This window comes from Anabrus simplex, chromosome X (assembly GCF_040414725.1).
Source record: "Anabrus simplex isolate iqAnaSimp1 chromosome X, ASM4041472v1, whole genome shotgun sequence".
Classification (NCBI taxonomy): Eukaryota; Metazoa; Arthropoda; class Insecta; order Orthoptera; family Tettigoniidae; genus Anabrus; species Anabrus simplex.
The window spans coordinates 70,626,642-70,635,504 of record NC_090279.1 but is presented as its reverse complement, the minus strand read 5'-3'; positions in this window follow the sequence as shown (position 1 = coordinate 70,635,504).

Sequence of the window (8,863 nt, the reverse complement as noted above, 5' to 3'; positions counted from 1 at the left end):
TCATTTACAGAATAACTGCTGCTGAACGGTGCATTCATATTGAAAAACGGATGGTATGAAAAGACGCCTCTGGCCTCATTTAGCGATCCAAATGGCTGGCCTATGATATATCCTCGAATCTCATCTGTTTAAAGGCAAGATTATTTTAGAAACGTTGAATAGGGTGAAATTTGTGTAAGGTTTTCACACAGTGAATTACTTTTCAGATACTTATGGGACAGCTTCAAACATAGAATTTGGCTGGGTGGGCCAATATTCGTGTAGAATTTGATGATCCCATCTTTCCTATAAGTGAATCAAACCATCAATTATACGAGTACAAAGTGGAAAATTGAAGTAAATCCAGAAATAGAGCCAAATTTAACATAAGGGATAGATATACGACAAAAAGTCATAGGACCAAAGTTGTACTTCGCTCCAAATTGATCCGAGATTGTGCCATCTGTTTTGTGATACGACTTACCGTTTAGCCACCAAATACCTCGAAAGGAAGTCTGCACCGTCATTAAAATTGCCTCCATATTTCAATATTTTCTGGGAGTAAAAAATAAAATATTTAAACATCTCATAAATTTTCTGTCGGTTACGAGCTAAAAGGTACAATTTTGCCAAATTTCAATTTTCTAACTCGTCTGGGAGATAGTGCTGCCATCTTGATATGAGGGAGGGGGTTAAAAATTAGGACTTTCAGGAAACTTTTAAGCCCATGAAACCTATAGGTTATCGTTCTGGATAAATACCACCAACTGTGTTCTTATGCAGATTTGAAACTCCCAGCGTGTCCCTCTCAGACAATTAAGAGAATTTTAGATTTTTCTAGAGATCCTGAAGACATCAGGTTGCCTCATACCAAGTTTTAAGTTTCTAGGATGCCTAGAATGGGCTCATTAGTATATATAGATCACGCCAAACTGACTTCTATTTATTAATATGGATTATATTTCACCCACTTCCGTAGTGGTTCTAGGGGCGTCTTACTCCCATAGTATGTTTTCCAGGTAGTAAGTCATACTGGAACATACCCACGTCTATCACCTTGAGCATTTTTGACAATTTATTTTTTCATCCTTCCTCACCCTCTATGCCAAAGGGGGCTGAAGTTGGACTTTAAAATCAGGAATGTTACTATTCATCTCAGCGACCCGGAAAACGATGGATTAGGCAGTATATTCTATTATTATTATATCTCACGCCCCCCTCTCCCTAAAGGGGGTTAAACTTTGAGTTTTTAAAAATCGAGAGTGTCACTATTCATCTCAGCGACACCGAAAACTATGGCTTCGACACTATTTTCTATTATTTTAAAATCTGAATCCCCTCAACCCCACCAGAAAGGGGGATGAACTTGGACTGAAATTGCACTTAATAATATTCTGGAGTGTCACTATTCATCTCAGCGACCCCCAAAAGTATGGATTCGACACTACATTTGATGGTGTGTATATCTCAGCCCCCTCGCCTCCCGCCCCTTTTCATCTCAGCGACCCCGAATATTATGTATATATATATTCGACAGTATTTTCTATTATTTCTATATATATCTCCCCCATCCCCCCCAACGCAGGGGCCTGAACTTAAACATTAAAAAATTCCGGAGTGTTGCTATTCATTTCAGCGAGCCCGAAAAGTATTGATTCGACACTACTTTCGATGATATTTATATCTCCCCCCCCCCCAAGCATTCCTGCGGCGTCCTACCCCCACGTGGTTTGACTCCTGATACTAAAAATCCAAAGTGTACAATTCACCTCGGTGACCCCGAAAACTATGTATTCAACACTATTTTCGATTAATTTTATATATCTGGTGTATTAAAGTATATAACTCAGAGCATTAGAGTAGGTGAAGCTTTATTTGATCCTGTAACACTTATTGGATTGACTCCCACAAGGCAGTATTATGAGACCTTTATTTTCTGATATATATATAAACAATATGAATAATGAACTGAAATAAGTGATGAGGTTCTTTGTAATAAGTATGTTTCAGGATTGTAACTGCAAAAAGACCTTGACAATATTGTAAGATGGACATTTGGCAACGCTATCTTGGTAAACGGGATGAAAAGTCAGGTTCTCTGTTTCGAAAAATAGAAAGGGTCCTCTCTGATTTAATTATTGTGTTGATGGGGTGAACGTTCTTCATGGGGATCTCTGTAAGTACCTAGGTATTCATAATAAGAATAGATCTTCATTGTGGTAATCATATAAACATACTGAAAATAAAATTCATAGATCTCTTAATATGATTATGAGGTTATTTAGGGGTCGTAAATGAGAGGGCATATAAATCTCCAGCAAAGCCATAATGAGAGTATGAGTCGGTCACCAGTATTACTTGAGTGAAGAACAGGAAATAATCCACAGAAATAGCTCTATTTCTTGTGGGTGATTTATAACAAAAGAGTTGTGTTACAGAGATGTTGCAAATTTTCAGCTGGGAAGACTTGGAGAAAGGAGATAAGCTGTTAGATTAAGCAGTGTATTCTGAGATGTCATTGGGGAGATGGCTTGGAATGGCATTAGTTGATGAATACATTTAAGTCATTTTCTGTAAGTGTAGGAAAGTTCAAAACATGATGATAAGTTGGAATTCATGGGGACAAATTTTGGCAAATGTTCACTTATAGGAAATAATTTACCAAGGGAGTTGTTTCATATATTTCTACAATCTTTTTCTACATAAACAACCAACAGCCCTAACTGCTGTTGTATGATTGATTCATTCACTGATTGGGACATTGACTTTTTTTGTTTTTTGGTCTCAATGTGATGTACAGGGAGGGATGATGGATATTTGTATGCTTATGATTTAAGCATTGTCCACTTGTTACAAAAGTGGTGGGTATAATGTGGAATTATTTGATATTACAGTGAAGTGTTTTCGGAAAGAAAGGATATAGGAACATGGAAATGACAGAGGTGACAAGTCAATTCATGTATAGAAAGATGGGAACAGGGGAATGTGAATATAAGAGAATGAACAAAATAGCTAGTCTTTGCGGAAATAGGGACCAGCAGAAAGAGAAACAGAAGCAAGGAATGGTATTGGGTAACAATTTGGAAAATAGTGTTTATTATTATTTATTTTCCTTAAATTGTACATATACTCGGAAGTATACCTACACATGTATGCGTAATATACTCTGCTGAATATTCACAAATATGTAGGTAATTTTAAATGTACATATTTACAAATGTACCTCCTTTTCTATGCTACCTTGTCTACTGCTATCCAATGGTGTGTTCCTTTTCATGCTCTTATCTCTCTTATCAGTTGTCTGAAAAGCTGTGGCAAAAGGGAATCGGGTTAAAACGCAGCAGGTCATTGGCCCCAGTCCTACGACCTCCCCAAATCGCCCAGACCGGTGAGCCAATAAATAAAACAAAGGTAGAAGCACATATCACCATAACAGCACAACAAGAAGGAAAAATATAAATTAAAAGCAACTTACCATGAACAGTGCAGGTGATAACTAACCGTGGAACGTGGTTACTGTATAAAATTTGATTAACTACTCAAAGAACAAAATAATACCATTTAAATAAATAACAAGATTTTATTTAGGAAAATAATAGAGTTAAATTTAAAACTGAACATCCTGAAAACATCAAATTAAAAAAAAATAGTTTACAGGCGTGCGCAGGAATTGGCCGATACCCCTACAAGATTTAAGAAGAAAATTTTAAATCTTACAACCCTTTTAAACAATTTGTTCAAATTCACATACCTCGGTCTTGCATTTTTAATACCTTTTGAAGGTCTCTTATTATTGGTATACCAGTTTAACATTTTACAATAAATGAAAATGTACTAGATTAGAGACTTATTTCTCGAGGAGTTTTCACAAGGAAACTCATCCCAAATAACCACAGAAATAGCCAAAAGGCACAGGTAGGTAATAACGCCCCCAAGGAATCAAACAGAAAAATGAAAGAACTCCTAGGCCTACAAAGATAACCCAATCACAAGACACAAGCACGACAATGCAAATAAGGAAAAGCAAAAGAAAAACGGAAGAGTAAGAAACCCCAAAAGGGGCAAAAATAAGGAAATAAAACCATTAAACACCGAAAGGAACAAGGAAAAGTGCAATTACTAAAGTCCTTGTGAAAACTTCCTCGCTATTTTACCTCTCAGCGAAATTATCATTATTATTATTATTATTTGAATTTCAAATACCCAGAAAAAATCATAATGTAGTTAAGATATATCCGAAGAATAACATAAAATTTATTAACTTTAAAAAAACCTTTAACAGGTTGTCAACATGTTAGACGTAGCTTCTACACCAGAACCCCGTAAACATTAGTGATTAAACGAAAGTCATTTCTCCCAGAATCAAAGCACTGTTTTGGAACTTCTTGAAATCCAAACATAAATCAATTCTTTTAAAACGAGATCAATTGCAGTTGAAGAGGCGAGGTTCCCAGCTCAAAGCAACTCCCAGAGTAACAAATTATGCATAACTTACAGTCTTGAGGTTTCCGATGAGATACCCAATACAGGAGACCACGAGGCTATGAAATTATTTTTGCTAGTTGTTTTACGTCGCACCGACACAGATAGGTCTTATGGCGGCGATGGGACAGGAAAGGGCTAGGAGTGGGAAGGAAGCAGCCATGGCCTTAATTAAGGTACAGCATTTGCCTGGTGTGAAAATAGGAAACCACGGAAAACTATTTTCAGGGCTGCCAACAGTGGGGTTCGAACCTACTATCTCCCGAATATTGGATACTGGCCGCACTTAAGCGATTGCAGCTATCGAGCTCGGTAGGCTATAAGATAATCACACGTTCAAACGTATAAAAAAATAAATTTCGGAGGATGTATCAGTTACCAAAATATTCTAGAAATAAAAACAAACACTCCAGGAAATGCCCCGGGAGGATAGTTCCTTCTATTCTTTGTACGTCGTGGTTCTTGAGTTCATGTGAAAGCGTGAGTACAAAGTAAAACCAACCTCCATCTTCTCTAGTCGGAGATCAACAACCCTCCTCCTTACCAAGGCACGCTTAAATCACCTGGTACAGTCAGGGAAGATGCGCGCGCATACCGCGCTTAGAATAAGAGACTTGACGGTAAGTTCATGCCTGCTCCGATACCATGCAGCGGCAATTAGCCCTTCCAAACGTGATTAAAAATATAAATTTAGTCAATGCCTTGGCGAAGGTTCAATTTTACAAATTTCTAGGTTAGAAGTACGAAGTCGAAAGGGATAATACAAGAGAGGTTTTTTCACTTTAATTCCGTCACACGTTATGCAACTTAGGTTCCAAAAAGGGTTAAAAAAAAAGAAAATAAATAAATAAATAAATGCAATATTTTTTAATCTAATAGAAGTTGTATACTATAATTTGAAGTAGTTGCACAAGTTGTATATGTGTTGATTATGTTTGTAATACAGAAGATATTATGAGTAAAATTTTGTAAATTATATACATTAATTAAGGATGAGCTGTGTGTTTAATAGAAAAAAATTGCGTAAATTGTATAATACTGTATTTTAGGATATTGTCTTCTTCTCTGTTCATTTAAAATTTAGTGCTTGATAATAATGTATTTTTGTGTACCATTTGCCACCAAGGTAGACACCTATCTTGCATTTAAACTGATTTTGAACAATCAGTTCCTTTCCATTATGTTTTTCTTAAATGGGAGATAAATTAATTATACTCTTCTTGTGCCACTATGAAATTTATCTTCTCAGGTGTTTCTTGTTTAGGCCTATATATTTTTATTCCCTTACTTCTTTATTCTACTGTTTTGTTTCTTACTTATAGCCTTCCGAAGATATTAAGGAGGAAATATTCATAGAAGAACATACTGATGTTCAGCTGTTGCCGAACATCAAAGAAGAAACAAAGTACGTACACTACAAATCCTATATAATATGGAATATGTTGTACCTATTCGCAGCTGTGTTCAGTAGTGGTTGGTTTATCTCCAGAAACTGGCCATTTTCGTCAGTTTAATCCTTTCTTCACATTTAAATGCAAATATCTTAAAATTCTATTGGTTAAAATTACCTAAATTTTCAGGAACTTTATGATCATATTTTATGTTCCATCATGTAGTTTTACTGAATATATATCTACAGAAAATCTCTGGTAAAGCTAGATATTTTTGAGGTGTATTTGTTTACAATACCTTTAAGCAAATATGAAAAAAGTGTTTTTTGTTTCACTGTCTCTGCATCATTTGTTCATCACATTCTTATCATCTGAAATGCCATCTGAATCTATTGCCTCCAGATATTCTGAGTAAGTTTTTGTATGTTGATGCCAACAGTGACACACAGAGAAAGCAATGTTTGTAGATTAAAAATTAAATCTACAAGTACATAATTGTTAAGTTTTATGTACATTGTAAACAATATAATTATTTCTACTAACATAATCAGTTTCATTAATCAATATGGCGATGGCTGAGTCCAATAATGAAATAACTCAAAGAATGTCATTTTAAAATTATTTGGTTAGATTCCTTTTTTTATGATCATTTCTTTTCTCTTGTGTATGAAGTCAGACTCCTCCATTTGGGGATGCCAAAGCAGATAATGTGTTGTAGAAATGAAACGTTCAGATCAGTAGTTCTACATCCTCAATATTATAGTTTTCAAGTAAAACTTCTGCATTGTTGTGAGCGTAAAAGAATGTGGTATTGAATTTATGTTCGTTCCAGTGTTGTGGTCACACTTGCTGAACTAGTTTAATGTTCATTGTCAGTCAAGTGCTTGTAGTGTGTTGATTGCAAACATTCTTACACAGTTAGTATAAACTAATTAAATCGACAGCTACAAGTGGAGTTTTAAATTTGTGCAGTAGTGTTTTTTGAACTGTAGTTGTGCCAATGCTAATTAATTTTTTGCTATCACACCTTTCTTGGTTACTGTGTGAAATGATCTTTCATAATCCCTTAAAAATGATTGTATATTCTCGGATTGGTGCTCTTAACCGAGCCCTTTTATCGGCAGGTCATGCAATGGCTAGTCACGGCCTAAGGTTTGACTTCGAACCGTATTAGTGATGGAAACTACAAGTTCTGAATGGTTTATTTGATTTTGTGGGTGATTAGAGTCTTCTCGACACTTATGTGATGCATTGACTTGTTCCTACTGTACATTTACAACTAGTGGAAAGAAATATTCATGTCAGTCCTCAGAACCATTCAATACCAGCTGACACTTTCTCACTAGTCAAAGTAGAACCATGCACACAACTGAAGATCGCCCAAATACGTCAACTCTTCGAGGTTCAAATCCTGCTGTTTCTTTGTAATTCATGTGTAACAGGACACAATGGGCTACGTTAGAGAACAATCTTTTTTAATGACCACCAGTAAAAATGTTGCTTATGAATGCTTTTCACACACAAAATGCCAATTTCTATTTTTTGATGGAGTCTAAATTAGCTTTCTACTTCCTAAGCATATTTTGTGCAGAGGCACTCTCGGACCAGCAAAGCGACATGTATTTTATGGACTTCTTTTTCCTTGGTATATAGGGCAGAGGACAGCCCATAGTCTATGTAGCTTAGTCCATTGTATATTATAGATTTTAAATGCTTCTGAAGGATTCAGTCAACCGGATCTTATCTGCTGCTTCCCACTTTGTTTTAAATCTCTACCGAACTCGATAGCTGAAGTCGCTTAAGTGCGGCCAGTATTCGGCAGATAGTAGGATCGAACCCCACTGTCGGCAGCCCTGAAAATGGTTTTCCGTGGTTTCCCATTTTCACACCAGGCAAATGCTGGGGCTATACCTTAATTAAGGCCACGGCCGCTTCCTTCCCACTCCTAGCCCTTTCCCGTCCCATCGTCGCCATAAGACCTATCTGTGTCGGTGCGACGTAAAGCAACTAGAAAAAAAAAGTTTTAAATCTCACATCAGGCGCTATTTTATCCTGACTCTTATTTCAGCAGTCTACAAATATCATGCCGCAATTTAAATGACTTCTTTTAAAATGTATACAATATTTGCCATGCCAATTTGCTACTGAATTACATAAGAACAGGTTTTAGGATTCATAAAATCTCCTAATTGCTGACTTGTGGAAATACACGTATTTCTGAGCATACCAATTAGTGATGAGTACCTCCCATTTGTGGAGAGGCACATCGTCCTGAGCTAAATAATTATTGATGAGGCCAACTTCCGTTTGTGTAGAGACATGGTCCTGAAATAACCACTTAGTGATATGGTTTCCTTCCACTAGTAGAGTGTCGAGTGTCACGTGGCCCTGAGCTGACCACTTTGCGCCACTACTCCATGATCTTCATACACTGACTGACAGAGCAAATGCAACACCAAGAAGGAGTGGTCAGAACTTTATGCCAATTGCAGGGTAGACTGACGTCACTGAGGTATGCTCATGATGTGAAATACGCTGCTGTGCTGCGCACGTAGCGAACAATAACTGGGACACGGCGTTGGTGAATGGCCCACTTAGTACCGTGATTTCTCAGCCGACAGTCATTGTAGAACGTGTTGTCGTGTGCCACAGGATACGTGTATAGCTAAGAATGCCAGGCCGCCGTCAACGGAGGCATTTCCAGCAGACAGGCGACTTTACGAGGGGTATGGTGATCGGGCTGAGAAGGGCAGGTTGGTCGCTTCGTCAAATCGCAGCCGATACCCATAGGGATGTGTCCACGGTGCAGCGCCTGTGGCGAAGATTGTTGGCGCAGGGACATGTGGCACGTGCGAGGGGTCCAGGCGCAGCCTGAGTGACGTCAGCACGCGAGGATCGGCGCATCCGCCGCCAAGCGGTGGCAGGCCCGCACGCCACGTCAACCGCCATTCTTCACCATGTGCAAGACACCCTGGCTGTTCCAATATCGACCAGAACAATTTCCCGTCGAT